The sequence below is a fragment of the Cupressus sempervirens genome, chromosome 7 (assembly GCF_028749045.1).
Source record: "Cupressus sempervirens isolate cs-2001-9-10 chromosome 7, ASM2874904v1, whole genome shotgun sequence".
Taxonomy (NCBI): domain Eukaryota; kingdom Viridiplantae; phylum Streptophyta; class Pinopsida; order Cupressales; family Cupressaceae; genus Cupressus; species Cupressus sempervirens.
Genome location: NC_143124.1, coordinates 617,743,253 through 617,750,567, shown reverse-complemented (window position 1 = coordinate 617,750,567; position 7,315 = coordinate 617,743,253). Strand labels below are relative to the sequence as shown.

The window sequence follows — 7,315 nt, the reverse complement described above, 5'->3', positions numbered from 1 at the left end:
TCACCCTATTAAGAGTGGCCTTGTTAGAGGGCTTAAGAATATTCCATTAGGATGTCAGCTTGATTAAGGGATTTATATATGATGATGAGGTCAACCTTGATTAAATAATTTCAATACTAATTTAATGGTTAGAAAGTAACATCATGTTGATTTGACAAATACAACTCATATTGCAAATAGAGATCATAGTTCAGTCCAATATCTAACTCATTGATTGGCCTCCATTAACATCTCCATCACTTATTCACTTGGAAATCCTTCAAGAAATCATGCTTCACCTCACCACTTCACTATTCTTCCTTCTTCTCAAGTTCACCAATCAATAAAATCAACAACTAATTCAACCTTGTTAAGGTCTTCACCATATTTGCTAACCTCTTCAAGTTTAGCCCTTGCATCTTCTTAAATAGGTAATTTTGATCTTTTGCCACTTAAACATCACTGTAGATCTTAGGGTTTTGATCAAATTCAACACATACAATGAATTTTTCTACCTTTTCATTTCCTTTTTTCTCTTCTAGAAATTTATCCTTGATTTCATGTATAGAAACACTCAAACACGGTTTCCCTTTAATTAAGTGCTCTAGGTCATCCATCCTTATCTTCAACATACTTTCCATATTCCAATAATTCAATTGTGTTAGCTATAAATCAAGATTTCCTCATGATCTATCAAATGTTGTACTCCCTCGGCTAACACTTGGTTCTGACACTTGGTCATCACTCAATTACTTGGTCGATACTAATTGTTTTGTCCAACATACTTTCTAATAGTTGGTTAGTATTGATGCTCAGTTGACACTATATTTTTCTTGGCTTATACTATTGCTTGGTCAACTCTAGCATCACTTGGCATAAACTTCAAGTTCCTTAATCTTATTCTCTTTTGTCTAGTTAAGCCTATTCAAGCCTATGAATTTGATCTTTGTTTGATTACTTCTTTGAGGCTTTACTATAATTGTCTTCTCCACTTATGTTATGATTAAACAATCATATTATCTTGTCAAATTTTAACTAATCAAGTGCCCATTGGAGTTCCACATAACTCAACTTTTCCTCTAGGTTTTTTTTTTCATGTCCTTAAATCATCTCCATCAATCATTCTAATATGGCACTCTACTTACATAGAAACTACACACTTAGTTTGTGTACTTCTCTAAACCCTTCTATCCAAGGTATTCCATATATTGGAACACTCAAATGTCAACTTAGAGCTCACTATGCATGCAGTCAAAAGGTGTGTACTTGTGCATATGAGGATATCATAGTTGAGCCTTAGAGACACAACCCTTGCTAGTAAACCATGCAATGGGAGATTCCTTAAACAAGATCAAGAATGAAAATTTTCAAAATAGCTCTAAAACATGCAATGCAAGAATGAAACTATGCTACAATGAGACGTACAATGCAACTAACTAAGCAAAATGAGAGTGTTACAACCATGCTAATTAAGCTAAGTTATCTATGCTATTGAAAAAGGAAACCAAGCTATTGAAAATGAACTATACTAATGTGGATATGCACAGAATGAGACAACAAGATAGAATTTCTCCACAAAGCTCTAAGGAAACCTATCAAGAAACCTACAACATAACATTAGCTCAAAATTAGGGTTCTTAGATGAGGAGAGAGCTCTCACTTTTAAAGGTATATGGATGGTTGAGATAAAGATCAAGAAATGGATTGTCAAGGGTGGGGTTGACTTTTGGAAATGATCCATGTGTAAGAGCAAGTCAACCAATGAAAAGGAATTGACTCTTTATGTGAGACAAAAGCCTTTTCTTTTAATTTGTAAATAGGAAAAAGACTTTATGTGTGGACATTGAGTGGGTTAGGAGAAATGGGGTCTTTTATTTAATTAAAAGGGAACATGTTTTTTTAATCAAATATGGACTTAGGATAATAAAGTCAAACTATAGGTTAAAACCAAATTAATTGATTTTTAAAATTTTGGTCCAAGAAAATAATTAATTAATTTAGCCAAAATGCTAAGAAGAGGGCTAATAGACTAGATGACCATTTTTAGGTAATTATATTTGCCCCTCTTTGACTAATGTGTGATCAATCAAGGAATACATTACGTAAAAGAATACAGAAGACAAGTAGGCAGCAATAGATAAAGAGATCTAATTTCAAAAAACAAAAATTTAGAACAAGATAGCAAGTCTTGAATGTAAAATTTGATAGTGATAATATTGAACATTAAGAGAGAGTTGATATCAGGACTCAAGAAGAGTACTAACACTGAGAAAAGCATATAGATTAAGAGAAAATGAAAAGATTAAGCATATGCTCCTGAGCAATAGATAGTTGTAGCAAGCAAGCAATGATAGAATATTTCTACCCCCTTGGGATTGAAATTGAAATGAGGTAAAGAGAATGTAGAAATGAGCAAGATATGATAAATTGAGATAGAGAAATATCGATGATGATAGATATATGATTAAAACCAAAGAGTGACCATAAGAAAAGTGACAAAATGCCCCAGTTTGACTAGAGTTGACAAGAAAGATATGGTATGAAAATTAGGTCAAATCAAGTAGAAAGATGGTTTAAAAGAGAAATGAGGTGAGTTGAAGTGTATAAATGATGAAGAAATAAAAATGCCACAGTGAAGATTCAGAGATTAGACCTCAAAAGGTTAGCTAATTGCAAAGAAGAAGATACAATTTTAAAATGCAATTTTGACCAGCAAGATGAACTCAAATTTTGATTTCAATCCCAAAAATGGATCTAGGATGTTGAAATCAGCTAGGGGTCAAAATTTTATATAGATTGATGATAGATATATAAGAAGCAAGAGAGGGGATGTGATAAAAAAAGGAATGAAATAAGTGATCAAGAGAAAGAGTGAGATGATATGAATGAAGTTAGTTGTCATGTCTATTAAAGATGAAGAGAGAGATCTCTCCATATGAAAAATGCAAGACTAATCTAGAATGAGCCTATAATGCAAACTAGTATGCAAAATGGTTTACTTGCAAGGGACGCAAAAAAATTAGACTATAATTTTATCATTGAGCATTATTAGGGACATCAGAAGATCATACAATCATCACTAGTATAACTATGAAGATATGAATATGATCTATGTCAGTTAGAAATGTGGGAATCCAACCTAAGCATCAAAGACATGTAAGTCAAGATGACTAATGTAGTTATATTACCTAAGTTTTGTATAGCAAGATTACTCCTGTGTCAATGAATGAGTGCTAGGATAACCCTTGAGTGCAGTCTTGCAAAATAGACAAGGATGATAAATTGTAGGTCCAAAGAATCAAGTAGGACAAGTATGAATGCTCTCAACACCTTAAACTAACTAAGTATACCCACAAGTATAACATCTCTCATGCCTCTAGTCTACTACTCCATGACATCCTTAAAAGACTATTAGGGAGGGAACACTCAACAAAGAAGTATCATAGACAACACACAAAAGAAAGATAAAGTTCATCCTATCCGTGTGTGTATAAGTCACATGGCCATTTCTTCAAGACTCATGTTTGATAGTGGGAAAAATCATAGCATCCTAGAATGTAGGTAAAGTATCTAAGAAGTGTTAAGAAACATTCAATGTTGGGGAGCATAATGTTGAGAAACATTATTTTGTATGAGTTGCCAAGGAAATCCTAACACACAAGAAGACCTTGATAATATAAGTAGTCATGCCCCCTGGACAAGGACAAGAGACAATTCCAAGATAAGAAATGTGTTGTGATAGACATAGGTGTGAGGGTCTCAAGTAGCACCTATTTCCATGTTTTCACCGCTTGGTATATTTTTTCAAGACTTTTTTCAAAAAAATTGAATTTTTTGAATTTTTGGTGATACATCATATATGATTTTTTTTAATTTTTTAGAATCATTTAGAGATCACTAGTTCTCAAGGAAGATCACATCATTTTCTTCCAATTTCTAGCAAGGTGTAGGACATGATGGAGTAGAAAGATGGTGGGAAAGATGGTGAATAAGCATAGATGGATAGTCAAGGAATATGAAGTGAGTGAAAGCGATCCTCAAGGATTGACTCCTCAATAGTACCTAAGATAGGGAAAGTGTAAGATAGCCATATGAAGCATGTTTGGGATCAGCCAAGAAAGCCATGAAAGGAGATAGCATATAGGATAAGTAGTTAAAGCCAATAAGAGAGATAACATATGGGATAAGTAATGGAATTCAATAAGAAAGATAACATAAAATCATAAACTCCAAAAGTGTAGACATGTCAAGAGGCCTAAGAAACATTTTTTTCTTTATTGTGATCAAGACCAAGGGGTTAACTAGATAGGATAGTGATAGGATAGAGAAATAAGAATAAAGCTAGATATGAAGGTCATGAATGAAAGAGCAAGCACAATAGGGAAGTTGATCAATAAAATAGCTAATACACAAGGATAGTTTAACGTCATCAATATAAAAGAGAAAATATGGAACACATCCCTGTTTGCCATGTTTTCAACATGGTACTTATCCAAGGTTCCACAATAAGTGGTTTTCTAGTTATGAATTTTTAGAAATAGGTAAAGCGTTTTCAAGTTAGATAGTAATCCTATAGGAAAGATAAGTCATGATTGAATAGAGTTGTTGGTAAACAAATTTGTCACAGTAGAATTTGCCCAACGGAGTGTGTGGCAAACCATTCACAACAGTTGGATAGGCCCTTGGTATCCGGCCTTCCTTTGCATTTAGAGGGGCAGCTCCCTCTTATGATATAATTTTAAAGCTTTTCGAATAAATATGAAATCAAAATTAAAAGGTGAGAAAGCTCATGATGACGAATGCACCACATGACTTCAAGGATTTCTCAAACCACTAAATTAAAACTGCTAATAACAACAATCAAGATCTACGCTTGAAAACTATTACTAGCACAATGTTGATCCAAAAATTCATAAACATCTACACCATACCATGAGAATGCTCACTACAAAGAGAATCAACATTTCTAACAATTTAGATTTAGAAGAAGGGAACTCAAGTTGCACGTTCCTTTATTTTCTTGCACCAAGAACCTAAGAGGAATTTATGATTACAAAGACAAAATTTGTACATACTTTCCAAATATCATCTCCTAATCAAAATTTTAGCATAGTGCTCCCTTTTTCCAAAGCCCAAAAAAGTCCCTTTACAAGGCCAACAGGAGTCCTTATATAGACACAGAGGTTAATAACCACCTTTCTATGGTTAGTAACTACCCCCCAAATACGTGATTTGGGTGAGGTTAATTAACCTCCACAAAATTAACCTATAAGACTAGAAACTACCACAAGTGTCCTTTCACAAAGTTGACACTAATTTTCTATCTGAAATGCCAAAATCCATTCGTCTTATCTGACTGTAGAAGAATCATATATTATAATTGGTCACTGCAATTCTCATTTCTTACGATATATTCTTCACCATGGACCTTGCGATCAATTTGAATCGTTGAGTTCTACATGTAATGTCTTGATGGAAATTAGGCCTAGTGGGTACAGAGCAGTGCAAAATACATCATGAATTATAGAGCACTATATAATATAATAATAACAAGTGATCTAAGCTATATCATCTTGCACAATACTACTTTCCTAAGGTCCTGGTCCTTTGTGTTAAGAGAACTCTCAGAGAATAAAATGAGGAAACCTCCTTATGAATTCTAGTGTAGCTCTCACAGCATTCATAGCCGCAAGGGGTCCAAATTCATATATGCATTATCACCCTTCTATTCTCCAACCAAATTAGACAAACCTCTTAAACCAATGACCGTCAATTTATTTGATAGGCTGGTCATAACTACTATTGTACTCTCATCATCAACAGAGGAAACATTGAAATGGTTTATAAGAAACTCCCTATAAGAACCATTATCTACAAAAATATTTGTAGACGATGCCTTGTGCCCAAAGATGATGTTAGCTAGCCAAGGAAGACAAAATGTTTTGTTCAAGCAGGATACCAATTTGAATCTCGTAAGTAATTTGCTTGCATGCTCAAACCATTCTCGACTTGTTTCGACCTAGAATAGGTCTTCTGGTATATCGGGTTTCCCAATTTCTCTGTAAAATTCCTCTAGGTCGTATGAGATCATTCCCAAGAGAGTGGTCTTATTTCCTTGTGGAACATTGAAGTCTCCAACCTGTATGTGCCCCACATTATTTTCCTCCTCCTCGCCATGGTGACCATATTTGGCACACATGATTCCACTCTAGTTGTGATGATGTATAAATGAATTTTTCTGCCCTCTTCTAGGACAACAAGGTTTGCACATGCACTAAGAACATTGGAAATTGCAAATTCATCAGGTTTCATCCCCATTCTAACATTTGGATAAAAAGTTTCAAGCCATCCTCACTATACCCTCTTTGGGCATATCCTACCATGTTTGCAGTCCATGAAATTACATTGTGCTTAGGCATTCCATCAAACCATTTTTGTGCATCCTCTATGCTCTTGTGTTTTCTATACATGTTTACTAGAGCACTTCCTACAAAGACATCTGACTCAAATGTAGTTGCAATGGCTTGTGCATGGACTTGCTAACCTAGTTCCAAATCCAGAATACTACTAATTTAAACTCTTTTGCACCTTTCTTCAAATTATCAAATGCTAACTCTTTTAATTCCTTCATTTCTTTACTTACGGAAAATGTACCAAACCAATCTATGATAATTGAGAAGGTACTTCCACTCGCAAGGATGTTTCTGCAGTCTATAGCCAACCTCTAAAAGCACAAGAAAGCATCTTCTTCACCTTTGCTATATCTCATGAATGATATCTTTCTAATGAGAATATATGAACTCGAATTTCCTTTGTCAGTAATTGATGAATCCCTAGCTCTATCTATTTGTGGTGCTTCTCTACCTGCTTCAGTAGGCAGCGATCTTTCTGGCAAATTTGGACCCATGTCTGGTGGAGCATATCTATAGCGTAGTCTTGGGCTGCACTATTTTATTCCAAAACTTCTCCATCCTCGCCACCATAACTATTATCATTTGTATAATTTGCATTTTCATTATCTAATACACCCATCTATCCTCTCAAAAACTTGCTTGATTCCCCATGGCTAGGATCAGGGAGGATTCTGCACATCTGCTTTTCCAAAACTTTCATCTTCTCATTACATGGATCTTTCTCTTGTTTTATTCAAGCCATTCACATATCTTATTTCTCATGGATAAATTTTACACAGGTTAATAAATATCTCAAAGAGGTTAAGGAATACGTGTTTTTGGAGAGGCTAATTAACCTACTCCAAAATGCGTGTTTTGAAAGTCATCATTAACCTTTTGAGAGGTTAAGAAAAATGCATTTTTGGAGAGGTTAATTAACCTAC

At 34.4% G+C, this 7,315-nt stretch overlaps 1 pseudogene; it reads right to left on the bottom strand.

Moving 5' to 3' along the window:
* Positions 1-5,603: 5,603 nt before the first annotated feature.
* On the bottom strand, positions 5,604-6,178 carry LOC149548222 (bark storage protein A-like; annotated as a pseudogene).
* Positions 6,179-7,315: the final 1,137 nt, after the last annotated feature.